Source organism: Lissotriton vulgaris, chromosome 1_1, assembly GCF_964263255.1.
Source record: "Lissotriton vulgaris chromosome 1_1, aLisVul1.2, whole genome shotgun sequence".
Lineage (NCBI taxonomy): Eukaryota > Metazoa > Chordata > Amphibia > Caudata > Salamandridae > Lissotriton > Lissotriton vulgaris.
In genome coordinates this window covers 41,903,622-41,931,556 of record NC_141685.1, presented here as the reverse complement: position 1 = coordinate 41,931,556, position 27,935 = coordinate 41,903,622, and the positions used below count along the sequence as shown (strand labels likewise).

Below are 27,935 nucleotides of genomic sequence, written 5' to 3'. Positions count from 1 at the left end.
GGTCTAGGATCGATTATTGGTTGGGGTCGGACAGCGCAGTGTTGTGGTCTGCACAGGTAAAAGCGCTCCCGCGAACGCTGTCTGATCACAACCCAGTAGAACTTACACTACCACACTACACTCCCCCTCCATTCAGCTGGCGTTTCCGAGCACAGACACTACTGGACCCCTTATACGTGACTACTATAACGAAGGCTATAAAGGAATTCTTCCAGTTAAATGAGGGCTCAGTTGACGACCCATGTATCCTATGGGAGGCCTTTAAGGCGACGATTAGGGGCACTTGCATTGGTACGACAGCTGGGATAATTAAAGACATATGGACACAGATAACCAGGCTTGAACAGGAGGTCTCAGCTCTGGAGAGGGAATACACACTTACTGGCAATGTGGAACTGCTGGGGAAAATCAAGCTTCTCCTCATTGACCATCAGAGATATGCAGAGGATGAACTGAAATACGTGAATAAACGGCCATTAGCCAGGCGGTTCGGGGAGGGTGGTAGGCCGGGCAGGATGCTAGCGAAGAAAATATGTATGGGGAGAGACTCACAGTTCATCACACAAGTACAAGACGGCGATGGCGTCCTACACACACATCCCGGGGAAATACTTGATAGCTTTGTACGTCACTATGCAGACCTATACACTTCCCGCCAGCCTGCTCCACCACAGGAAACACGGGACTACCTGCACGATATAGCGATAGCATGGTTGTCCGACAACCAACGTGAATACCTGGCCCAACCGATCACAGTAGAGGAGGTTACTGCCATTATACATGCATTGCCAAATGGGAAAGCTCCGGGGCCTGATGGCTATACATGTGAGTTTTACAAAGCTTTTGTTGACATCCTTGCCCATCACATGGTTGAGATGTATGGCGCAGCCTTTGACCAGGGGGTGCTACCACCATCTCTACGCGAGGCGGTGATTATCACTCTCCTAAAGCCTGGCAAGCAACCAGACATTTGTGAGTCATACCGCCCCCTATCCCTGTTGAATGTCGACTCCAAAATATTAGCGAAACTGTTAGCTGAACGCTTACAGCCCCTAATGACGAACCTGATACTCCCAGATCAGGCAGGGTTTATACCAACACGTGCCACATCCCACAATACAAGAACTTTGTTTGCACTATCGCACTATCTCAACCCCCGGACGAGAGAGGTGGCCGTCATGCTTGACGCAGCCAAAGCTTTCGACTCCATCGAATGGTCCTACGTACACACAATATTACAGAGAATGGGATTTCCAGCGCGGTATATATCTTGGGTGACTCTACTATACACGAGACCTGTGGCGAGAGTGCGGGTGAATGGATATATTTCAACGCCTTTCCCTATTGCTAGAGGGACCAGACAGGGTTGTCCACTGTCGCCTTTAATATTTGCTTTAGCCCTAGAACCACTCGCATGCACAATTAGGCAGACACACAACCACTCTGCTCTGCATTTCCCCGGGAGGCCACTGCACATTTCATTGTATGCAGATGACATGCTGCTCTATGTGAGGGACCCGGAACAAAATCTTAGCCCACTGTTACGTGAATATGTAAAATTTGGAAGCCATTCTGGACTACAGATTAACTGGCAGAAGTCACTAATCATCCCACTTACTGATTCCACTACACCACATTCCCCTGATTTTCCATTAGACTGGCAGACAGACCCCACGCGCTATCTGGGCATATGGTTCAGCCGGGACCCCGAAGAAGTGATCAGGACGAACTATGGAAGGGCGATTACGGAATTGGAGAGTAAAGTGGCTAGATGGATACAGCTACCGCTATCCTTGGCAGACAGAATTGCAATAGTCAAGATGAATATACTACCAAAGTTTTTGTATTTATTCAATAATATACCAATCACACCACCCAAAACAGTCTTCAAGCACATAACATCCCTAGTGCTCAAGCTCTCGTGGGCGGGTAAGCAGGCACGCATTGACCTGCACACGTTAACACTACCCTATGAAAAGGGAGGGTTTTGTGTGCCAGACTTTAGACTTTACTATTTATGTGCGCAAGCCCAATACGCAGTGCACTGGTATCACCCCACCCCTTACCTCACCCATACAGCGGTAGAGGAGGGCGATGCAGCACCGGTCCCTTTGAATGCGATAGTATCACACAAACGTCCGCCGTTACACTCAAAAGATATCAACACGGTTGACACCACAGCTTGCGCATGGAGAACCATTAGGAGCCTATTAGGAGCTCTCCCTAGCGAGAGACACTAGGGCTGCGAGCTCATTTTACTGGAACTATCATTGTTGGAAGAACACTTGCAGAATAACTATTTTAGGAAGCAGAAAGATCGAATTTTTATTTTCACTCTGGGGGCTTTTAAATTGAGTTTTAAAATGGGTCATTGATTTAGGAACACTGACATTTCCTCCACACGCTTGTATTCTTCTTCCTAACCTCGCCTTGCCGCTTTTGTGTATCGGTGCTGGCGGCGGTGGGCGCCATTTTAGGTGTGGCTGGGGGTGCGCTCTAGTCGCGCTGGCCTCCCGCCCTCCCAGGCTATTTAGGGCTGTTAATTCTCAAGCACGCTGCCTATTAGGAGCTCTCCCTAGCGAGAGACACTAGGGCTGCGAGCTCATTTTACTGAAACTATCATTGTTGGAAGAACACTTGCAGAATAACTATTTTAGGAAGCAGAAAGATCGATTTTTTATTTTCACTCTGGGGGCTTTTAAATTGAATTTTAAAATGGGTCATTGATTTAGGAACACTGACATTTCCTCCACACGCTTGTATTCTTCTTCCTAACCTCGCCTTGCCGCTTTTGTGTATCGGTGCTGGCGGCGGTGGGCGCCATTTTAGGTGTGGCTGGGGGTGCGCTCTAGTCGCGCTGGCCCCCCGCCCTCCCTGGCTATTTAGGACTGTTAATTCTCGAGCACGCTGCCTATTAGGAGCTCTCCCTAGCGAGAGACACTAGGGCTGCGAGCTCATTTTACTGGAACTATCATTGTTGGAAGAACACTTGCAGAATAAATATTTTAGGAAGCAGAAAGATCGAATTTTTATTTTCACTCTGGGGGCTTTTAAATTGAATTTTAAAATGGGTCATTGATTTAGGAACACTGACATTTCCTCCACACGCTTGTATTCTTCTTCCTAACCTCGCCTTGCCGCTTTTGTGTATCGGTGCTGGCGGCGGTGGGCGCCATTTTAGGTGTGGCTGGGGGTGCGCTCTAGTCGCGCTGGCCTCCCACCCTCCCTATTTCCTATATAATGTGCATCATGGCCAGACGGCGCAGCGGGCGCGCCGGATGCGCGCCGAAGCCGCGCCAAAGCCAAGCCCGTCTGCGCCCGTCCGCGACCGGACACGGCCCAGGGCCACAACCCCTGTCCCTGATGGCAGAATTACCTGGAGTAGGAGTGACTTAGTAAGTTTCTCCTCACACACTTGCACCCCGGGCCTCCACAGTATAAGGGTTGGGGAGATTGAAGGGTGTAAACACTGCCAATTCCACTTTAGTACAACGCTTGCTGACTCCAGGGCTGGCACCTCCTTGCTGTCTTGCGGCCTGATTAATGCCAGGTCGCTCAGTTGCCATAAGCACGATGTTTATGACCTCCTCACTGACAAACATCTCGATCTGCTGTTCATCACTGAAACTTGGCTAGATGCCAATTCTGATCCTGATGTTGTCCAGGCCTTACCAGACGACTATCAAATGGTGCGCCTGGACAGACCAGTAGGTAGAGGAGGGGGAATTGCGATCGCCTTCAAACAGCAATGGGCTTGCAAACTCGAACGAGTCAATTTGGCAGGTTGCGAGGCAGGTGTTTTCAGCATAAACATCGATGGGAGCACGACGATCAAGGGTCTGCTAGTTTATCGCTCTCCAGGACCTATGTCCAGATTCAAAGGCAACCTTTTAGAGTGTGTTACTGAATCAGCGATCAGGAGGGACAAGTTTCTGTTGTTAGGAGACTTAAACACACATCTGGATGACTCCTTAGATAAAGGAGCGGTGGAGTTCCGGGATGAACTTCACACCCTACAGCTGGAACTAAAGGGGCTGCTTCCCACACACAATCGTGGGCACTTGCTTGACCCAATATTTGCTAACTGGGAGGACGTCTCAGTTGCTCCCACAGTGCCCCTGCCTTGGACAGATCATTTCTTGGTCCCATTTACCATCTTCCTGCCAAAATATAAAGCTAACGCCCCCACCCCTCTCATCTATCCTCGGCGTAGGTGGGCAAGATTCTCCCTGCAAAAGTTTAATACGGCCCTCACCGCGGAAGGTCCCCCAGGAGGCAATGATGTGAATACAGCGAATAGGTTGCTCAATGACCGTATTACTGCTGCTCTGGACTGCACAGCCCCACTGGGACGTCCTACCAAAGGGGTTCAGAGACAAAGAACGGCTCCCTGGTTTGGCGAGGCGCTGCATTGCGCCAAAAGGGACTGTAAACGTGCAGAAAGGCAGTGGAGAGTGGCATATGACGACCGGATGAAAGAGGCCTATCTTGCTAAGAGACGCACCTATCACAACAAGATCCGGATAGAGAAGGCCACATATTATGCTGACAGAATCCACGAGGCAGAGAACTCGGCTAGGGAACTGTTCAGCATATATAAAACTCTGGCCACCCCAATAACCTCTACCTTAGAGGAAGATCACTCAGTAGCAGCATGTAACCGCATTGCGAACTACTTTGGGGACAAAGTGTCCAAAATTTACTCTGCTTTCCCCCACATACCTCCTGCAGCGGAAATGCCAGCAGACTTATTGAATGATGAAGCCGACCAAAATCTGCTACTTAATTTCACCACTCCTTCACCGCTGGATTTAATTAAAATCTGCAGATCTGTTAAATCTGGCTCCCCTCGGGATCCCGCCTCCCCTAAAAGGTTGGGAGACAGTCTGGAAACACTAGAACCCTATATCAGACACTTGTTAGATATCTCCTTCTTATCCAGCTCCATACCAGAGGACTGGAAACAGGCCGTGGTGCTCCCCCTACGTAAGAAGCCCAACATTAGCTTTGAGAAGTTAGATAACCTTCGTCCCATCTCCTTGCTGCCTTATTTCTCTAAGGTAGCGGAGAAGGTGGTAAATAAGCAGCTAATGAAATTTGTGGAAGAAAACAACCTCCTTCATCCTACGCAATTCGGGTTTCGGCCTCGTCACTCTACGGAGTCTGCCCTTCTTAGGGCCACCGAAACCCTTAGGCAAGGTGCTGATGAGGGACAAACCATGGCCTTAATCCTCCTGGACCTAAGTGCGGCGTTCGACACTGTAGCACATTCCATCTTGGTACAGTGTCTGAGCAAAGGTGGGGTAAGAGGGGCAGCACTGAAATGGATTTATTCATTTCTTGCAGGCCGAGGCTTCCAAGTAAGGCAAGGTGATCAGTACTCTGAGCGCATCTCTTTGGATCAAGGGGTGCCGCAGGGCTCATCCCTTAGCCCAACCCTTTTTAATCTTTATGTTGCCCCGATCGCTACCTTAGTAGAGAGTTACGGCCTTCGAATGGTGTCATATGCGGACGACACGCAGTTGGTCATCTCCCTGTCACGTGCGCCCGGTCCCTCGGCGGACATCTTCAGAGCTTGCATGCAAGACCTAGCGGCCTGGATGTCCGCCAACTGCCTCAAGCTCAACGGAGGCAAGACCGAGGTGCTGGTGGTGGGGGGAGACCGATCGGCGTGGACGTCGGCGTGGTGGCCACAGTGTTTAGGTCCAGCACCCACCCCTTGCCAGAAAGCAAAGAACTTGGGTATCTGGTTTGACTCTGACCTTACCTTTGGCCCCCAGATCAATCAGGTGGTTGGATCATGCTTCGGGACCCTCAAAAGTCTCAGGAAGGTATTAAAATTCTTACCTATCAGAGCCCGCCAAACCCTGGTACATTCACTAGTCACGTCAAAGATGGATTACGGCAATCTTCTCTACTTAGGAACTCTGGAGAAGAATCTGAGCCGTCTACAGGTTCTCCAGAATGCCGCTGCCAGATTAGTGCTTAGACTACCCAGAAGAGCAGGATCCACAGCGGCCCTCCGGTCTCTGCACTGGCTCCCGATCCGAAGCAGGGTGGTATTCAAAGCCCTTTGCACGTGCCACCGGATCATCAACGGGAGATCTCCGCTCCCTTTGAAAGGACTGCTGACACCCTATGAGCCGTCTCGATCCTTGAGATCTTCCGGCTCAGGACTCCTGGCAATTCCTAAGGTGTCCAGAGCCCGGATGGGTGGAAGATCTTTTAGGTTCCTCGCAGCATCAAGATGGAACAAACTATCTATGGCCCTGCGATTAGAACCTTCAGAATCAATCTTTAGAGCCAAGCTGAAGACTGCTTTATTTACACAGTAGTTCTTTCCACACTTGTAAGTTCCAGCAGGTATTAGCTCCTTAGCGCGGGGACACGCCGCTGTGCGTCACCAAGCGCTCTATAAAACCCCCTAAATAGAAATAGAAAATAGAAACACTAGGGAGGATGGCACATAAGCTGCCGCTTTATGCCCCGGCACTCCCATTGCATTTTCACCCGCGCATATCTGTAACCAACGAAAAAGTGGGAATGGACATACTGAAATCTATAGGCATGGACACTTTTGGGGATCTTTATCAAGAGGGGGTATTCTGCACAGCCGATGATCTGACATATATCAGCAACCCGACCCTCCTTTTCCGGTTCACGCACTTTAGACTGCAGAAGGCGATTCAGGAACTGTACCCTTACTACCCAGAAGAACCCCCCACCTTGCAATCGTTACAATTTGTAATTACCACATCGAACACTTCCCATATGGTTTCTAGACTGTACAAAGTGGCGCAGAGTGAGCTCCCACAAATACTGACAAAGCCCGGCAAAGGTGGAACGACTCGCTGCCGGAAGCCCTCACTGACCGTGAATGGTCTGTCGCCTGTACGCTCCTTAAATTGCTTACTTCAAATGGCAACCTACGCATTACACACCTGAAGTACTTGCATCAAACATATCACACACCGCACCGGTTGCATAGATATGGGCTTCGGGAAGACGCCAGGTGTAGGCGATGTGGATACGATGGGACGGACTTTGCCCATTTAGCTTGGCACTGTCTGAGGATTAATACATTTTGGAACACGATCATGACCATTCTGAGTGATATGGTGGGAATCGAATTGGAATGTACAATGAAAAACTGTTTGTTGGGTCTGTTACCCGGGGTTAAAGCGGGGAAACGTAAGTTTTGCACTGTGGCATTGCTAATTGCTAAGAGACAAGTATCCAAGTGCTGGGAAGGGAAGAAGGTTCCAGATTCTAAAACATGGCTAACGGACCTGACTTATTGCAGGGACATGCTGCAAACTTACGAAGAGGAATTGCCCAGACGCTCACGCTCCAAGAACTATTGGTGTTATCTGACTGACTATCTATTGACCATTGGGGGGGATGAAGAGGAGGTATGACACGGCTTGACTTTCTGTGACTGACCTCCTGAGGCACCGAGTCTGATATGTTTTTCTTCGCACAGCTCAATGTCCTAGACCTGCATTCCACACACTTACACCATGCTGCACACGGAGGAGGTCGGAGTGTAGAATTGCCCAGGGGTTCTCAGGTTGATGTTTATATACATGTTCTGTAAAAAGGGGGCTCAATACCCCCCCCCCAAAAAATGAAGTTGCATGTCCAGTAGCAGTCAGCTAGTTCCGAATGAATGCAATATATTGCTGCTATATTGCTAAAGATACGCCGCTGGACCCCCGGGTTGCCAGCTGTAAGGCTGTGTTGTTTACTGAAGCTGGGATTTTCCACCTCGCGGCCGGCCCCAGGGTTGTAGGCCAAAGGCTTTGTCAACTATGCCTAAGATACGACAATAAAAATCTTGTTGAACTTCAAAAAAAAAAAAATTACGATTTCAATACAGTTCTACCATTTAGGCTATTAAGAACATGTACAGTAATCACCGCATAAATCATTAGAGGCTGTATATTTCCATGCATTCGTAATCAACAAGGGAGGGAAGAGGAAACGGAGTCCATTCAGTTCCCCTACGTGAGTAACTAGTAATCAAAAGGAGAATGGACACTGGTATCCGCAAAAACCAAATAGTTTTTTATCGAGAACCCTCATAGACTTCCTGGAATCGTGTCGTAGCGGTATATCTTTTATCCGCCCCCTCAGGAGTCATGGCATAGTCATTGGGTTAACGATTAACGTGCAGGGTGCCTGCCTCACCAGAGGCTACTTCTGGTATTTGCAGAAGTGTCCAGAAATAAAAAGTGGGTAGAAAAAACTGTTAAAAATAGTGAGTAGATCAAAAGAGTGAATTTTATTTACAAAGTCTAATCACTAAACTAAAAAACGTTGTGATATTAAGTAGTCGAGTTAATGAACTACTATATCGTATTCAAAAAAGGTGTCGACATGTTTCAGCTCTCGGGGCCCTGCAGGGTCAGGGGAGCTTTCGTCAGGACAAGGACAAGAAACAAATTTACAAGGAAATACACACAATATTTGCGTGGTATTGGTTGCTGATGGCATGGAATTTCCAAGCTTTATGATTGAGTTTTTTGGCATCAACAGGGACTCGGAGTCGCGCCAGGAGGTTCACTCCATGCGGCCCGGATTTCGTGCCTAGTGCTGACTCTGCCCCTGGTATGCATCCACTAAACATACTCCAACCTACTGTCAGCTGTGCGGGCTATCCACAGAAATGCATTAAGTAGAAACGTGCGCTTGCACATTTCACTTTTTTTCTTTATATCAACTGGAAAACAGATGCAGATCAGAGTTTCCGATTAAGCGACTACTTGGTCTAACCGTCAATAAATACTCTGGGGGTGTACCCCTTCGCATTTCCTCTTCAGAAACATACAATTTTCAATATTTTTATTGAGTGGATTAAAGAGCACTTACAGGTTGAGAATGGTAAAGCCAAATGTTTGTGAATTGTCACAAAGCCTAACTTAGTGGATTTTCCAAGAATTATGCCTGAAAACTAATCTGCCCCCACCCCTCCCTTACAACGAGGACGACCCTGTTTACCCGGTCCTAAAATTCCAAACTTCAGAGAATCAGTTATATTAGTGGATTCTCCTTTCACAATCTCCACTTACTGGAGCAGATACCTTCAGTTCTCGATTCTGTGAATCGGGATTTGGGAAATCATTCCTACTTTTGAATTTAGGAACGCAAAAAGTCTATGAACTAGAAACCAAGTAACAGAGGTCTGTGCACAATACAGGTATCCATTTGGGAAAAAACCCAGATGAGTCTTTGGCTAATAACTTGCTCCACTTACATGGCAATGTTAGTATGGAAGGTAACTCGAAATCAAAATCTACAATTCCACTCTATCACCATCCCTTCTGCCATGGATGAATGACGCCCACCATTTACTACTATTCTACCACAGGTTTTCAATACTGTAATAAACGAGCACTGGCGTTGCCAATAGGTCTCGCAGTAGGAAAGTTGGAGCTATTGGTTTTGTAAATGACAAAGCCCTTTATGTTTTTTAAATGAAAACAAAAAAAAAGGCATTGTTATTTGCAATTGTAATAGCTCCAACTTTCCTACTGCGAGACTTATTGGCAATGCCAGTGCTTGTATAATGTATGAGATATTGTTTTTTAACACTGTACTTTTATGGTATTCGTTTATGCCAAATAAAGTATATTTTGAATTGACTTGATTGTGTTTTATTTTAACAAATGTACATAGCAGATATTGGTGCTTGCTTGTTTCACAAAAATGATCGGATACCAGCCTCGGAGCGCACTTCTTACAGACAAGTATGGGGGTATCATGTTGCTGCTACAAGGTCCTTACCTGTGTGAGTTATCGGGAACGATGCAGGGGGCAGACCCAAACCAGCCACACATGGAGATCAATGACAAATACTGAAGAATTAACTGAGCTTCCAAGCTGATGACCATTACTTAATTGACCTTGAAAATAAAAGACACGTTTTTAGTATCCTGGTGAGTCATGACCATAAAAAACAAAGGTTATAAATTCAATATTGTGTCAAATACTTAAAAAATGGAACTGGATGTGCTGAATCGGAAGTTGTCCCAGGTCATGCGTGACACCTTCCACCACTATCGCTTATGGGACGTGTAGTTTTGTTTTTCTCATTAAAAGGATGGGCTCTAAAGTCCCAGTGTTCTAAGCTATGTTGGTCAAAATCAGAGGCCTGACGGAGGATGAAGCATGACATGGCTCTGCTTAGCAGTGAGATGAATGACAGTTCCCCAGTTCCATTCTTTGACAGACAGAGGCTCATTTGCCATTCATATTTTTTTGCAATGACAAAGAAACCTTTATTGTAGCTTCTGTCAACTGAAGAGATAAAACCCCTGGGCATGTTTAATTAACTACTGACAAACATGAACAATCAAGAACATGAGTTTCTGGAAAACTATCAAGCACTCAATCAGAATCAGCCGCCCTTCACACCCAGGAATTCTTGAGGCTTGGCTTTGGAGAGGATGAATTGCACGTGGTATAAGCAGTGGCCGTTGGTACATAGGGGCGAATGGGGCGTTGCCCCACTAGCCTCGGGAGTCGGGACGGGGAGGAAGACAAGAGAGACACGTACCACACGCACGCAATGCAGCAGCGTCAAATCAATGAACTGCTCACTGCCCTGTGTGTCACAAATTAAATTCAGTCAGTCTGACTCTGACTGTTTTGTTTTTTTTCGTCAAGGGACGGACGATGTCGAGGGCACAGCAGGTCAGAGACCTCCTGCGCATGTGCTGGCCGGGGCGAGGAATATTGCTCGCCCTGGAAGCAAATGCGGAAAGAGTGATGTCACCATGAAGGGAGTGGCGTAATAAAGGGAAAAAAGGCCTGGTTTCAAATGGGTACAAAAGGGGGTGGTGATGGACGGAGCATCTAAACCAATCAAACACTCATACCCAGTCAACAGATCTGGATTTAATCCATCACTGTTCTTTAGCCCACTCTGCCACCCCAGTTCAGACATGGCCATATGCAAATCAGTCTGACCCTGTGCCTCATGGGAACAGTCCAGCCCGAACTGCCAAGCCATGCCTTCCCTGGACCGGAAACAAGCTTCCTAGGACCGGTTTCTGGCATTTCAGCTGAACAAAGCGGTCCATCACCACCCCCTTTTGTACCGCTTTGTTCGCCATAAGTTGGCAGGGTATGCTCGGACGTGAGTCCCTTGCTCACTTTGCCACTGGATTCGAGCAAGCCTGGCTAAAGACGGCTGAAATGCCAGAAACCAGTCCTAGGAAGCTTGTATCTGGAGCGGAGACACCCGCGAGCAGCAGGTTAACAGCAGCAGCATGTGCGCATTTCTCTTCTGCTGCATTGTTTTCCTGCCCCGAGCAAAGGGATGGCTTACTTCATTTAACGCCTTCACTGCGGTGGCTATTCCGCCGCAGTGCTAAGGGGGCGGGGCGGCCGCGCAGCGGGCGCATGCTAGTGACGGAACTGCTCCGTCACCAGCCGCTGTTGAGCTGTGCTAATAACGGAGCGGTTCCGTCATGGCCCCACCTGCTCAATAGAACGCGCCGCGCAGGCGCAAAAATCAGCGCCGCACAGGCGCGGCGGCCGGGCCATGACGGAACCGCTCCGTCATCAGCACAGCGCCACCGCAGCTGATGACGGAGCGGTTCCGTTATCAGCATGGATAGGGTTAACTACAGTAGATGCGGCTTCATTTTTTGCATACGTTATGCCACTTGATTGGTAAAAGAAATAAATGAAATACCGCTATTCCAAATGTTGGCAGGTGTAGCTGTGACGTTAAATGGGAGCTGTGTTGATGTGTGTGACTGTTTTTGTATCAGTACATCTGTCTTCCATTCCAGGTTTGCATTGAGTAAAAGACAGCCTGTTTCTGTTTACCAATCTATGTACAAGCATTTGTAATGCAATAGGTCTCGCAATTACACAAGTTTAAGCTATTGGGGAACATGTATGATGCTGCTCCGTATGCTACGCAGAGTTTTGCCTCTGCTCCCCGCCCAGTCCAGGCCAGAAATAGTCCGGGGGACTATTCTAAGCCGGCTTGATTACTGTAATGGTCTTCTCCTGGGGGCCCCAAAAAACTTGATAGGGAAGCTGCAGAGGGTGCAGAATATGGCTGCTAAACTGGCCCTCTCACGACCCAGATCTAGCTCTTCTACTCTTGCGCTTCGCGATCTACATTGGCTCCCGGTAGATCTACGGGTCCAATTTAAAGCGGCCTGTTTGGTGTTCAGAGCGGTACACCTCCTAGGCCCTATCCCGCTACAAAACATGTTTGCATGGTATTCTGCCCCACGTCTTTTGCGGTCGTCATCGGCTCACCTTCTGGTGGTGCCTAGGTTTCAAAGAGTGAGGATGGGCGGCAGCTCATTCAGAGTGGCGGCAGCCAAATTGTGGAATTCTCTCCCACTCACTCTTAGGAGCTACCAGGACTATCTTCCATTCAGGAAGGCTTTAAAGACCTATCTCTTTCCCAAGTAATGGTTGTGCGTTTGTGCTTGTTTAGTGTGGGGGTTCTCTGATCAAAGCGCCAGGATGCCCTCTGGGTGACAGGTCTGCGCTCTATAAGTATGCTAAATAAATAAATAAATAAATATTGTAAATGACAATACCTTTTATTTATGTTTTAAAAACGAATCAAAAATAAAAGGCATTGTTATTTGTAATGTTAATAGCTCAAACTCGTGTAAATGCGAGACCTATTGCATTGCAAATGATTGTTTTGTAAAAGCGCCCCATACTGCTCTTTCACTTTAATGGCGGCCCACCCCTTTAGAGACGGCTCGTCTAAGAAAAGGGGCCCGGCCAACATTACGTTTTTACAAACAGGCATTTGCAATGCAATAGGTGTCGTATTTAAGAAACTCTGGTAAATGCAAGACCTATTGCATTGCAAATGCTAGTTTCAATTTACCATGAGCAATATCGACCTTTTTCAAACAAACTCTTTTCCAGGTGCACCTTTTGCATTTTCGTGCTAAAGCAATACATATATTTTTGATAAAACAAAGAGGGTGGCACATAACTCAGCAGGCCACAGGTTGGTCATCTAGACTCAAATGTGCAAATGGCAGGTCAATACACATGGTAGTCAACAAAAAAATTGTGCAGAGTTCCCAGAAGGGGCCAAAGAAGTGGCTCAGAATGACAATTCTCTCACTAATTAAGAACACAAAAGTGCATGGTGTGAACCCTTGTTGGAAAATTTAGGATACCTCACACAAGTAACCGGCAACAGCTGTCATCCCATCCGGTGACCGTCCAGCGTCATCATTGGCATCCTGCTCCTACGGCAGGCTGGCGGTGCAATGCCCGTCGGGTAGCCCAGGAGGGCTACACTTTGGTGGAGATCTTTTTTTCCCTGCCAACGGGTGTGTGAGTGTAAGGGGCCTAAGTGTAGTGCAATTGTGAGCGTGAGTGTGAATTTTAAAAAAAGTCAGTTGAGTCCATTAAGCAATTTTTAATAGTGTGGCTCACTGCTTTGTTAAAAGGGAATAAGGGGTATTAAGGAGTGATGGGTAATCTGATCAAACCTTATTCAACCCTTAATGTGAAGCTGGTCAACATGTTTCTTGCCAGGACGGCAATTCATCAGGACCTATAAAGCTCATAAATTGCTGGCGGTCCCTCTGATTTCAGAGAGATCGGAGATACGACCTGTATGTTGTCGCAGAGTTAATGTATTCCTTGGGGACCTCTCAGGAACTGGGAAAGAAACAAAACAAGTGGTTACTCACTTTGTTCACTCTAGGGCTGGTTGACAACACATGATCCCGAGAGCGGGGTGTCCTTGAGTGGTCTAGGGGTGTGGCAGGCAGGAACCCCTGTTTATTAAAAGTGTGTCCGTGAGTGAGAGAAAGTCAGATCAAAGGACAGAACGTGGGTGGCTACGTCCTGTAAGTGGCATGCTTACTAAGTAGGTGGCATGCTTCATGGTGTCTAAATGTACCATGTCCGATCGCTACATCAGATGTTGATGTGTCAATTATCCTGTTAAAAAAGCAAAATTTACTTATTACTATTCCCAGCATAGTAGCGAAGTGAAGGGAATGTGGTCATAAAAGCCAATCTAAGTAAATCACTCAAGCGCAGAAAACACCGTGACAGATAAACACTCTTTGGGAAAACGTCAATAACTGACTGGCGACGTGGTGTATTTACATAATCGGTGCCGACTGGTCATGCTTGCCGAGTGGGAGGTGGCACATCTAACAGACTTACCCGATAATCCCTGGGAGAAGGCCACCTCGGCTGACCTAGTGGGGCCAACAACCATCGAGGAGAGCCTGAAACCAAATTAACAGGGAGTGCGGGAGAGAAATCAATTACTCCAAAGCGCTGCTTGCTGCCGGCAAACGCGCCGTGTCAAAGACCGGGCGCCGGGAGTAAAGCCCAGCGCTCGTCTTGGTCTAGGGACAGGGCGGGAGAAGAGGGGAGGGGGAAACAAGGGGGACAGCGTTTGAGCAGAGTTTCCCCTGTCTTACCTCGTATGTTGCTAGAGGAGAGCCTCTAGGCACCTACCCCTCCCACGTCACTGCCGAGTGCAGGACAGCCGGTAACACCAAGGGGCTTCCGGCGGTGAAGATAAGCGTGGGTTGCGCGCGCATAAGGGGGCGTTTCTCTAAAGTCGCTATAGCAACACCCAACAGACTCAGAGAATTACAAGAAAGCGAAGAAGCCGGCGCTCTGCTCATGGGTTGAACTTGAGCGCCATCTTAGACAGGGAACCCTTGGAGGATGGAGGTACTAGGATGAATACTGGGTGCATAGAAGCCCAGTCTCAATGTTAAAAAGCGAGGAAGTCTGTATTAGGACGAACTTTGTAAATACGGGCGCCATCTTGGAAAAGGCATATTGGACATAACAGGTGAAATGAATATAGCTAGAGAAGGGCAATATAGTCCAAAAACAGATACTATCTGGCTAAACTCATCCATGGCACCGCATCGTTGAGGCCCAGGTCATCTGTATGGAGACGGTGTATCCATCTTTGTTCGAGTCTAAAAAGGGTGTGCTGATTGACTGATGGTAGGCTTTCAATGACAGTCCATCGGATACTTTCTATGGAATGGTTTAGCTCTTTACAATGTTCATATAGTCGGGTGTGGGTTTTCAGGCAACGTATATTACTATTATGCTCCATTATGCGCTGTTTAACAGGGCGCATTGTCATCCCAATATAAAGTTTCTCACATGGGCATATGAGAGCGTAGATACATTTAGAGCTGTTGCAGTTGGTGTGCTTGTTATATGTCCAAGTGAAATCTCTTTGTAGTGTAATAGTTTTTCCTTGGATGGTCTGGGGGCACACCACACAGGAGCCACAACGGTAATGCCCGGTTACCGGAGGAAGGTCCCAAAGGGTATTTCCTGGTTGGGTACTGGTCTTCTTGGGGCGGGTATGGATCAGAGTATCCTTTAAATTGGCTGTCCTTTTGAATGCAAATCGCGGGCGTGGGAGCTCAAGCCCTGCAGAGTTGAGAATGCCCCATTGGGAATTGATAGTCTTTTTAATGAATGTTGAGTGCTTGGTAAAGGAGGTTACACACGTGATCATCTCATCTTGTTCTTTAGGGTGAACCTCAAGCAGAGCTTCTCTGTTGTTGTTTAGTGCTCTTTTGGTTGACGTTTTCAGTAATCGTGTAGGATAACCCCTGTCCCTTAGCTTGTGTTGTAGTGTTTGTGCTTCTTGCTTGAAATTTTCAATGGAACTGCAGTTTCGCCGGAGGCGAAGAAATTGGCCGAAGGGTAAATTGTCCCTAAGGGCCCTCGTATGGTGGCTAGTATAAGGAAGTAGACTATTCCTATCAGTCTCCTTTTTAAAGAGGGTAGTGCTGATAGTTGTTGGCTCAAGAGTGATGGTCAGATCCAAAAATGGTATGGATTTTTCGGAGTATGGTGCCCGTGAATTTCAAGAAAGGATCTTGTTGATTAATCCAGACACAAAATGCCTCACAGGAAGGCCGATCCCCCTTCCAAAAGACCAGGATATCGTCGATGTAACGTCGCCAGCAGGTTAGATTGTCACGGAAAGGATTTCGTTCCGGGGGGTAGATACAATTCTTCTCAAATGTCGCCATGTAGATACATGCTAGGCTCGGTGCAAAAGTCGAGCCCATCGACGTTCCACGTATTTGATGGTATAGTTTGGACTCATATCTGAAAAAGTTTTCAGTGAGTGCAATGTGTGCCAACTCCATAATGAAGGCTATCGGGGTAGGTGACACCCATTCCTCTTCTCGCAGCAGAGAGTCGACTGCCTCCAGCGTTGCTTGTTGGGGGATGTTTGTGTACAACGCTTCAACGTCAAGTGTCAGGAGGAGGTCGATGTCTTCCCTTCCATCCATGTCGGAGATCAGGCGTAACACATCTCTGGTGTCTTGGAGGTAAGACGGGATGAGTTTGACCAAGGGTTGAAAGAAGGCATCGCAGAATTGGGAAAGGGGTTCCAACACTGAACCAATGCCCGACACGATTGGTCTCCCAGGGACCGGGGTGGTTCCCTTATGTATTTTTGGGAGGGTGTAAAAGTATGGAGTTACCGGGTCTGTTGTTACTAGAAATTCTGCCTCTTTCCTACTGATCCACTCATTGGTTTCAGCTTCGATGACCAGAGCCATGATGGTAGTGATCAATCGTTTAGTGGGGTCCTCCGTCAATGGTCTGTAGTGTGTGGTGTTGGCCAATTGGCGTTTACATTCTAGGTCATAGTCGTAGTAGTCCTGTATGACCGTGGCTCCCCCTTTATCTGCCTGTTTTATGACAATCGAGGCGTCCTTGCCCAGAGTATTGGCTGCCAATCTTTCCGCATTAGAAAGATTATTGAACGGTTTTATGAATGGTTTATTCTGCAAGTTCCTCAGGACCGCTCTCTCAAAGGTCAAAACTTCGGGTGGTATCATCCCATCAGTGGGAGTAAAAGTAGAAGGTTTCCTGAGACCTGTATCCTCACTGGGGGGTTCTGGATGATTGGCAAAAAATGCTCGAAGGCGTATCTTCCTAAAGAACTGCTTAAGCTCAATCATTTCCTGGAAAGTGTCTGGTATGGGGGTAGGCACGAAGCCAAGGCCTCTTTCCAGGACGTTAATCTCCAATGGGGAAAGAGATCTCTTCGATAGATTGACGATCAGGCTCGTTTCCCTCTGGATGTTGAGCTCCTGGTCTCCATTGCTGTCGGTGCCGGCGTCTGGTCCTGCCACTGGACACCCTTTTGTCCTCCTCGCTTTCGCCCTCTTCCTCTGCCCCAACCTCTGCCCTGAAAAGGTGGCGGATTGAAGGGTCAATACACATGTCCAGCGCTTACAAATCCAAGGACGTGAACACACATCTTTCTCGGGGTTGGGGCAATGCACCAGTGAGAAAATACCAGGCAGAACATACTACTTTCACAGTTCTACCATTAGAATCTAAATAATGTTGATAACTATGCAGTGTAAACATCTTGTAGAGTTAAGCACTTAAAGGAAATAGGCCCCAGAGCTGTGAACACTGTCACAACTAATGTGCTTGCACCATTTGCTTTGTGGAAACATCGAGCTATTTTTTATAACGACTTTCTGTAAGAAATAACACTAGAATCAGTTCCTACTGTAAACATTGTGTTACATTTAGCAGAAAAAATGAGAAGACCGAATGCACTCAACTATACCTGGAACAAGAAGCCAGGTGCGTTGAAATTCCGTTTAACAGTATCCACTCTTCAAACACCCGCCATGGGGCCCCCTGGGCAACTAGAAACTTAGACACCTTGTCCCAGACCCACCTGGACGCCCAGTGACCTGTCAATGGCGCCTGTGTGAACCAACCTATCAGCGCAGGTTAGAGGCTTTGCATTAACTGCGCACGCGCTGAGGATAGACAAACCTGAAAATTGCCTATTGATTAACAACTGCGCATGCTCGGAGGACTGACCAGGCCTGAACATTGCCTATTGATTAACAACTGCGCAGGCGCGGAGTTCCGTCATTTCGTTCCACTGCGCAGCACCCGAGCGAGGGTTTCTGAGGGTCTGTTGGATAAACCACCTGAGCATGCGCTGAGGACAGAGACGGCCACGAGTGCGGGTTGAAGATTGTCTATTGATTAACAACTGGTCATGCGCGGAGTACTGACACTACGATCCCTCTGCGCAGCACCCGAAGGAGGGTTACTGAGTTGGGTGAACCACTGCGCATACGCGGAGGACAGACACAGCTGTCAGGCCCTATAGTAATAGCCGAGCATGCGCGGAGGACAGACACTGCTCTTGGGCCCTATGTTAACAGCTGAGCATGCGTGGAGGACAGACACTGCCCCCCTGTACCGGAGCTCGAGAAGTCATCGAATGAAGTGCATTGGAAGAAATAAATATCAGAAATTTCTATATTTTGAACAATGAAAAGCTCTAAACATATTTTGAAAATAATGGGAAACTACTGTAATGAAAGGTCACTAACCTACAACCTCTTTGTAATATAACTACATTTTTAAACTAATTGCGGCAAAGAAGACACCTGAGAAGGAAGTGTGATGGGGCTGAGAGCATACATGCCAACATTTCAGGAGAGCAAAGTGGGAGATTTAAAAAAATTAATCGGGAGAATGTGGCTTTGAATCGGGTTACTGGCATGTATGGGCTTTGGAAGTGGCTGCTGCAGGATCGGACATTTGAAACGTAAATGCACGTTTTTTTCTTACCTTCCGGAACCATGGAGCATAATGGCAGGCAGAGAGAGGGCGATGTAAGTGTTGGGCACTGGCCTGGCAGATTGTTGGTAGTGCATGCACACCCCACCCCCCTGTTGCAGCCCGGGCTAAAACAGCTCTTACCACCCCCCTCCCCCCCCCCCCCAAGTACTTCGCAGGTTTTTGAAAGACGATCCCCAAGTTAATGATGCTTTGTTTGTTTTTCACCCCTTAGAGAGCCCCTGCCTCACCACTCTTTGTTGGAAGAATTAGCACTTTACACAATACCAAGCCTTGTCAGCTGAAACCCTAGACGAATCGGGTTTTTGCTTGTACGAATCGGGAGGCGGGAGACTAGCCTTCAAATCGGTAGGCTCACGTCTGAATCGGGAGGGTTGGCATGTCTGGGAGAGACACTTGCACACTGTGCAGCAGACAAAAAGGAAGTTTTAGAGGCCAGTGCGTCAAGAAATATAGACGAGGCAGTTATTCTGAATCACTTTTGCAAATGTGCGCTCGGTACAGTTATACAAATCTCAATCTCGGCTCATGGGCATCCGCAGAAATGTTTCCGGGGGGGGCAACATTTTAACTTCATCAACATCCTCCGACATGATTGAGCACAAGTATTAAATACATTAAAAAAAATCTAATAAGACAAAGAGCTTAAATTATCAAAGAAACCCTTAGGAGGAAGAAAAACATATTGTGAGGCGCCACAGCAGACGACCTGGCAACTACAATAAAACAGAGGAAAAAACTAAAAATGACCAGAAAAAAACAAAAACATTTTAAATAAGGTTGATGCGGTTCTAGAGCATGGGAACTCACAAACTTTCTCTCAGGGGCCAAATTTAAAGTGTGGTTTGTGGCCGAGGGCTGCACCGGTGGAGGCGGGGTCAGTGGGGGAGGGGGGAGAGGCTAGAGCAACAAAAACAACTATGACCATGAGGTTGAACACAGGTCCCTGCAGCGGACACCTTCGTCCACGTAGCCACCAGACCCGGCATACACACATCTTTCTTTCTTTCTCTCTCTATCTCTCTCTCTCTCTCTCTCTCTCTCTCTCTCTGTCTCTCTCTCTCACTGACTCCCTCCCTCTCTCTTTGTCTCTCTCCCTCCCTCCCTCTCCCTGTCTCCCTCCCTCTCCCTGTCTCCCTCTGTCTCCCTCACTCTGTCTATCTCTCCCTCGCTCTTTCTCTGTCTCCCTCCCCCTCTCTCTCACATGTCACCCTCCCTCTCTCTCCCTCTGTATCTCTCCCTCTGTCTCCCCCCTCTGTCTCACCTCCCTACCTTTGTCTGTCTCTCTCCCTCTTTCAGTCTACCTCCCTCTGTCGCCCTCCTCCCTCTGTCTGTCTCCCTCTGTCTGTCGCCCTTTGTCTGTCGCCCTCTGTCTGTCTCCCTCCCTCTGTCTCCCTCTCTCTCTCCCTGTCTCCCTCTCCGTTTCACTGGCTCCCTCCCTCTCTCTCTATCTCTCTGTCTCCCTCCCTTTCCCTCTCTCTGTCTCCATTTGTCTCACTCACTCTGTCTGTCTGTCTCGCTCTGTCTCCCTCCCTCTCTCTCCCTCTGTCTCCCTCCCTCTGTCTGTCTCTCTCCCTCTGTCTGTCTCTCTTCCTCTGTCTCCCTCCCTCTGTCTCCCTCCCTCTGTCTCCCTCCCTCTGTCTCCCGCCTTATCTATCTCCCTCTCTCTCTGTCTCCCTCTCTCTCTGTCTCCCTCTCTCTCTGTCTCCCTCCCTCAGTCTCCCTCCCTCGGTCTCCCTCCCTCTGTCTCCCTCCCTCTGTCTCCCTTCCTCTGTCTCCCTTCCTCTGTCTCCCTCCCTCGGTCTCCCTCCCTCTGTCTCCCTCTCTCTCGGTCTCCCTCTCTCTCGGTCTCCCTCTCTCTCGGTCTCCCTCTCTCTTGGTCTCCCTCGCTCTCTCTGTCTCCCTCTCTCTCTGTCTCACTCTCTTTTCTTCTCTCTCTGTCTCCCTCCCTCTGTCTGTCTCTGTCTGTATCCCACCCTGTATCTCCCTCTACCTGTCTCCCTCCCTCTGTCGCCCCCTTCCCTCTGTCTTACTCCCTCTGTCTGTCACCCTCTATCTCCCTCTGTCTCCTTCGCTCATTGTGTTTATCTATAATTATGTCACCCCCTCTCGCCTCTTTTCCTATCTTCTCTCATCAATCATTTCTCCCTCTTTCCTTTCCCCCTCTCCGTTTGTCTCTACTCCCCACTACGTCTCTTATTTTTCTTTTTGGCTCTGTCTCTCTCTTTATCTCTCCTCTGCTCTTCATCTCCCTTGGCCACAACTTTGAGGAGAAATTACATTTTTCACTACAACATTATCAAAATCGAATTTTCATATTTTTTCCATTTTAAGTCATATTGTTCTTTAAATGTAGTTATTTCAGTCCTTAGTGTTTTTTTGCAGAGTTTTTTCACTGTCAGCTGTATACAGCATTCTCCCCATTGCACAAACGGATGGAATTTAATAATAAAGTTTAAATTTAAATCCGGTCTGTCACTTCACAGTTTTAAGACTGCGAATGTTTGCACTAACCCCGCTCCCCAAACGCCCCCACCCGCGCCCCGTAACTTTTTATCTGATTGTTGTGGCTTGCTAGTAGAGACTAAAGCTCCCGTCCCCTGCCTAAGACTTGCTAATTGTGCTGCTTACCTCCTGAGGCCTGGGATGGGCGGAGATGCTCCATGCTGTGCCTCCTCTGCCGGCCCATTGCCATTCTGCCCATGACAATGAACCGGCCTCACTCTGTGACCTGCTGAGAGTCACACTCGGCGCTGTAGCAGCCTTTCAGGAAGGAAAATCGACCCAGGTATGTGGGCCCATCCTCTAGAACCGGGCCAGAATCCAGGGGGGGAGGGGTAAGCGCCCCCTATTGCCCCCCCCCTGCGGACACCCATGTACTCGGCTGCACAGAGAGTGTTATTATTGGTGCAGAAAAGAATGATGGTTCATTTCAACCGCCCTATTCTAAAACACAGACTCTTATTTTCTCTGCAAATGACGTAATAATTAATTGCCCATCAATTGTCAAGGTACGAAATTGTGGCTAACATGAGGCTTTACCAAAAATGACATTGCCATGAAGTAAATACTAAGTAAGGAATTTTTGCACATTGGTCAAGTGGGCTGAGGGATTTCCTGACAATTTAAATCACAGACGGGCAAAGTTAGTTTATGCGATTATTATTTACGAGTGGGAGGCCAAGGGGGGGAGGGGAGTCAGAAGCACTTCTGCTGTGTGACTGTGTGTAAGTGTCTAAGTAGAGTAAGTGAGGAGGGAGCGTGCTGGATGCAGAGGGCCGGGTGGCAGCGTTTAAACAGCAATCACGTAACTGCATCCAGATGCTATTGTTTGTGAAATAATTTTTTCTGTTGATCAGACAGACTTGTCGCTCCGCAGCTGTACTGACACAAAAGTACAATAATAAACTGACTGTACAGTTCTAAGTCAGTCACGGCTCTGCCTGACGTACATCACTTTGCCCGTTGGGCTGATGTAACTTAAGTAACACTTACTTGGACTAGACGAGTTCAGACTGCTGTCTCTTCCTGGTCCTGGACCGTCCGGTCAGCAGTGCACCTGGACTAGTTATGCCACACAATGCAAATGATGGACAGGTTGCGATGATGCCCACGGCGAAGACGATCGATGAGAGCAGCATCACGGCATAAGCGCTATATGAGTTCTCAGTCATGGGGTAGAGTGGGTTCTAGACTCTCAACCCTGTCTGTCTCTGAGGCCCCGCCATGCCTGACTTTGGACGGGTCTGTGATTGACGTGAGCAGTGGCTTGGTAGGCCTCAGGTGGCTCAGACTGCTGCACTCCCTTACATCTGAAGTTCCAGGTCTTTACAGGTATAAGTGCTTGTTTTTGTGAAATGTATTCACTGCTGGAGGCGGCGGTTCCGTCAGTGGCCACTAGAGAGTGCTCCTCGCCTGCTGATGAAACCCACTGAGCTGCACATTGGATGAAAGGGAGAATGGTTTCCTCTTCCGGGTCAGCGGCGGCAGATACAACACCAGCAGCGGTGCTGACATTACTTCCGGCCTCTCCTGGTGTGTTCAGCCTGCTGCAGTGGAGGAAGGAGCCATGTCTGGTGAGCAGTTACCTTCATCTTTCGTCCCTCACAGACACCAGATCTGCCTGGTTGGAATGATTGATGTGTTAGCAGACAGATCGACAAAAAAGCCAATTACCAACATATTGCCATAGCCAGGCTTTGACAACTAGGCCCCTGACTCCTCCCTGGCTATTTATGGTGTGCAGTTGCAGATCATCACAGTGTGGACTCCAGGGCCTTTCTGTCCCACGTGGGACCCGGCCCAAACAGGATGCAAGGCCCCAACAACATTCTCATCTCAGCCCTCAGTAGTGTTGCAGGATGGGCAGAAGAAAAACAACTTGATTCCTCCCTCAGCCCGCCTTTGCCCACTGGGCCCCACTGGATCCCCTCAGGGAACCCATCAAATGCAATCGGTCTTGTCTATGAGGCTTGTTGGCTCTACCAATCCATCATGCTGTACTCTTTACAGCATCAGCACAAAGAGGAAATAAAGGCGTGATAGAGCCTACGTGATCCTTTATATGAACAAAGCCTCGCCAGATGCTAGCAGCGCCTCCAGTTATCGTTTCAACCGGAAAAGATGACGATGAGTAGAACCCAATCTGGTGCCAGAACAAAGGTGCCTTTATTTGTGCATAATTCTGCTCAGCATGCCGCCATGACGCGTTTCGACTGTCTCCACAGTCTTGATCACATGACGTGATCTTATATATGTGCCATCATGCAAGGGCCTTGTGCATGACCATGTTTCCAAATTGACTAAAGAGCCTCTTTTTGACATTTTGTTACGAGAGGAATCGGTAAATCGCTATGTTTTTAAAAGCGCTTTCCCCGAATTTTTTATTTCAAGTATAAAATTAAAAAGCAGTAATTAAAATACATAGGACTGAGGTGGGGGTGAAGGGGGGAGCAGCACTCAAGGGAGAGGAATACTGTGGGATCGGGAGGAGCATTCAAACGAACGACAGCAAGAGGGAGCCTGGGTGAGAAAGAGCAACATGGATCCGCTTCCATGCTACAGATTATCAATGCACGCTGCAAAATTGTGATTCTTCCTGTTCTCTGGGAATGGCACCTAAACATGTTGCATCACTTCTATTTGCATGTCACTAGTATGCATGACTAAGCAAGGCTTAGTCATGCATACTAGTGACATTGGTGGGTCACAGCTGAGTCGGCAGCCAGGAAGTGTAGTTATTTATAAAAACTATGACTACTCTCTCGGGCCAAAACGAAATAAATCATTAGCCCAAAGTGGATACTTTCCTAGGCCTGCACGCAATGCCGCCAGCAGCACAGATGTGCTTGGGTCTCAGCAACGTATCTTATAACATAGAATCAACACCCAAAAGTCAGTACCAAACACGCTAACTCGACAGCAGCACCTCCGGGGATTGATTAGGCAAGCCTAATGCTGAGGCACCGCAACAGGCGCTATAATTGTTATTACAAGACGCGTTGGACGGCTCATCGCTTAAATTACACAGCTGAGTCCTCCCTCTCAACCCGCACACCTGACCCACACCTAACGGCATCACCCCTGGTCGCTGTTCTCCCACACCCTGCTCTCCCCCAAACCCTGCTCCCCCTGTCCCCACTCTACCTGTAGCCGAGCCCAGCATTTCCAAGATGCAAGGACTCACACCCTGCTCTCCCCCAAACCCTGCTCCCCCTGTCCCCATTCTACCTGTAGCTGAGCCCAGCATTTCCAAGATGCAAGGACTCACACCCTGCTCTCCCCCAAAGCCTGCTCCCCCTGTCCCCACTCTACCTGTGGCTGAGCCCAGCATTTCCAAGATGCAAGGACTCACACCCTGCTCTCCCCCAAATCCTGCTTCCCCTGTCCCCACTCTAAGTGTAGCTGAGCCCAGCATTTCCAAGATGCAAGGACTCACACCCTGCTCTCCCCCAAACCCTGCTCCCCCTGTCCCCACTCTACCTGTAGCTGAGCTCAGCATTTCCAAGATGCAAGGACTCACACCCTGCTCTCCCCCAAACCCTGCTCCCCCTGTCCCCACTCTACCTGTAGCCGAGCCCAGCATTTCCAAGATGCAAGGACTCACACCCTGCTCTCCCAAAACCCTGCTCCCCCTGTCCCCACTCTACCTGTAGCTGAGCCCAGCATTTCCCATGATGCAAGGACTCACACCCTGCTCTCCCCCAAACCCTGCTCCCCCTGTCCCCACTCTACCTGTAGCTGAGCCCAGCATTTCCAAGATACAGGGACTCACACCCTGCTCTCCCCCAAACCCTGCTCCCCTGTCCCCACTGTACCTGTAGCTGAGCCCGGCATTTCCAAGATGCAAGGACTCACACCCTGCTCTCCACCAAACCCTGCTCCCTCTGTCCCCACTCTACCTGTAGCTGAGCCCAGCATTTCCAAGATGCAAGGACTCACACCCTGCTCTCCCCCAAACCCTGCTCCCCCTGTCCCCACTCTACCTGTAGCTGAGCCCAGCATTTCCAAGATGCAAGGACTCACACCCTGCTCTCCCCCAAACCCTGCTCCCTCTGTCCCCACTCTACCTGTAGCTGAGCCCAGCATTTCCTAGATGCAAGGACTCACACCCTGCTCTCCCCCAAACCCTGCTCCCCCTGTCCCCACTCTACCTGTGGCTGAGCCCAGCATTTCCAAGATGCATGGACTCACACCCTGCTCTCCCCCAAACCCTGCTCCCCCTGTCCCCACTCTACCTGTAGCTGAGCCCAGCATTTCCAAGATGCAAGGACTCACACCCTGCTCTCCCCCAAACCCTGCTCCCCCTGTCCCCACTCTACCTGTAGCTGAGTCCAGCATTTCCAAGATACAAGGACTCACACCCTGCTCTCCCCCAAACCCTGCTCCCCCTGTCCCCACTCTACCTGTGGCTGAGCCCAGCATTTCCAAGATGCAAGGACTCACACCCTGCTCACCCCCAAACCCCGCCCCCCTGTCCCCACTCTACCAGTAGCTGAGTCCAGCATTTCCAAGATGCAAGGACTCACAACCTGCTCTCCCCCAAAGCCTGCTCCCCCTGTCCCCACTCTACCTGTGGCTGAGCCCAGCATTTCCAAGATGCAAGGACTCACACCCTGCTCTCCCCCAAACCCTGCTTCCCCTGTCCCCACTCTAAGTGTAGCTGAGCCCAGCATTTCCAAGATGCAAGGACTCACACCCTGCTCTCCCCCAAACCCTGCCCCCCCTGTCCCCACTGTACCTGTAGCTGAGCCCAGCATTTCCAAGATGCAAGGACTCACATCCTGCTCTCCACCAAACCCTGCTCCCCCTGTCCCCACTCTACCTGTGACTGAGCCCAGCATTTCCTAGATGCAAGGACTCACACGCTGCTCTCCCCCAAATCCTGCTCCCCCTGTCCCCACTCTACCTGTGGCTGAGCCCAGCATTTCCAAGATGCAAGGACTCACACCCTCCTCTCCCCCAAACCCCGCCCCCCTGTCCCCACTCTACCAGTAGCTGAGCCCAGCATTTCCAAGATGCAAGGACTCACACCCTGCTCTCCCCCAAAGCCTGCTCCCCCTGTCCCCACTCTACCTGTGGCTGAGCCCAGCATTTCCAAGATGCAAGGACTCACACCCTGCTCTCCCCCAAACCCTGCTCCCCCTGTCCCCACTCTACCCTTAGCTGAGCCCAGGATTTCCAAGATGCAAGGACTCACACCCTGCTCTCCCCCAAACCCCGCCCCCCTGTCCCCACTCTACCTGTAGCTGAGCCCACCATTTCCAAGATGCAAGGACTCACACCCTGCTCTCCCCAAACCCTGCTCCCCCTATCCCCACTCTACCTGTAGCTGAGCCCAGCATTTCCAAGATGCAAGGACTCAGTCCCCAGATGTCTTAGTTCAGGGTGCGGCTCTGAAGGCTGGCCGCTGGGTCGGTCCTGCCATTAATAACCGCAAATGCGGGGAAGAGCAGAGGCCAGGCACGGGGAAGCACCATTGTACGAGTGCCGGTATTCACCGACTATTGCACCGTGGCTTAGCAAGGAGCCTTGAGATGGCCTGTATCCACTGTTAAGCACAATACTTAAGCGAGAGGTGCGCGGACATGGGGATCAACACAGGGGGGTGAAGGAGGAAGGCAGGGATCATAAAAACCCAGATCGGTTGAAGTAGGAAGACAGGTTGCGGCAAGCGCTTTATAACAGTGAAAGCATATTTATAATGAAGCAGAGTAAAGAGAGTTCACTCTCCAGGCTACACTCACTTTGCCCTCGCCGTGGCTTCAACGACTCCACCCTCGGAGAATCAGCAGCTGCGTGGAGAGACTGGTGTGCTCCTATGTGCTAAACAACTCCTGCGCTACGCCCTGCCATGGGCGGACAGATCTCTCAACTCCTGCGCTACGCCCTGCCACGGGCGGACAGGTCACTCAACTCCTGCGCTACGCCCTGCCACGGGCGGACAGGTCACTCAACTGCTGGCGCGCCCTGGTGCGGTGAGTCGGCTCCCTCCAGTGCGTGATTAATTAATTTAAATTAACCGTGGTGCCAGCATGCTGAAACTTTCACTCCAGCCACTGGCGGCAGCAGGAGGTGTGTGCTACAACAATACTTTTCCTAACCTCCTGACTTTGAGTCACGGAAGCATCAATGTAACAAATTGCGCTGCTGGTGGCAAATCTTCGTGTACATCATTCATGTTATATGGTAACAGAGTAGCAGCTATAGCTGTAGACTCTGAGCCGGCCCCGGGAGCAGAGTGCAGGGCGCGCTGCTACTCCTCCCTTCATCTTTAGTTTCAATACTGCTCAGTGGTGTATGATTACTAGGGCTCCTGCGTGACAACTCAGGAGGCGCTATTATGAGCGACAATGCATTTCAGTTCGGTGATGCGGACCACCACACTGAAATGAGTTAGTCTAACGCCTGATGCGTGATACGGATGCTGAGCTGGACTCTTCTATCCCGGGGCCCTGGGGCTGAGCTGGGCTCTTCTATCCGGGAAACTTGGGGACTGAGCTGGGCTCTTCTATCCGGGGGCCCCTGGGCTGAGCTTGGCACTTCTATCCAGGGCCCCTGGGGCTGAGCTGGGCACTTCTATCCAGGGGCCCTGGGGCTGAGCTGGGCTCTTCTATCCGGGGGCCCCTGGGGCTGAGCTGGGCTCTTCTATCCGGGGGCCCCTGGGGCTGAGCTGGGCTCTTCTATCCGGGGGCCCCTGGGGCTGAGCTGGGCTCTTCTATCCGGGAAACCTGGGGACTGAGCTGGGCTCTTCTATCCGGGGGCCCCTGGGGCTGAGCTTGGCACTTCTA

At 49.5% G+C, this 27,935-nt stretch overlaps 1 protein-coding gene across 1 annotated transcript in view; it reads right to left on the bottom strand.

Annotated features, from left to right (window-relative positions):
* LOC147737125 (uncharacterized) overlaps positions 1–17,749 on the bottom strand; it is a 91,607-nt gene extending 73,858 nt beyond the window's left edge. The window contains exons 1-2 of the mRNA XM_086934413.1: positions 17,609–17,749; positions 9,787–9,905 (exon numbers count right to left, since the gene is read on the bottom strand). The gene's annotated coding sequence lies outside the window, so the exon portion shown is untranslated. The remainder of the gene's footprint in view (positions 1–9,786; positions 9,906–17,608) is intronic.
* Between the last annotated feature and the right edge of the window lie 10,186 nt (positions 17,750–27,935).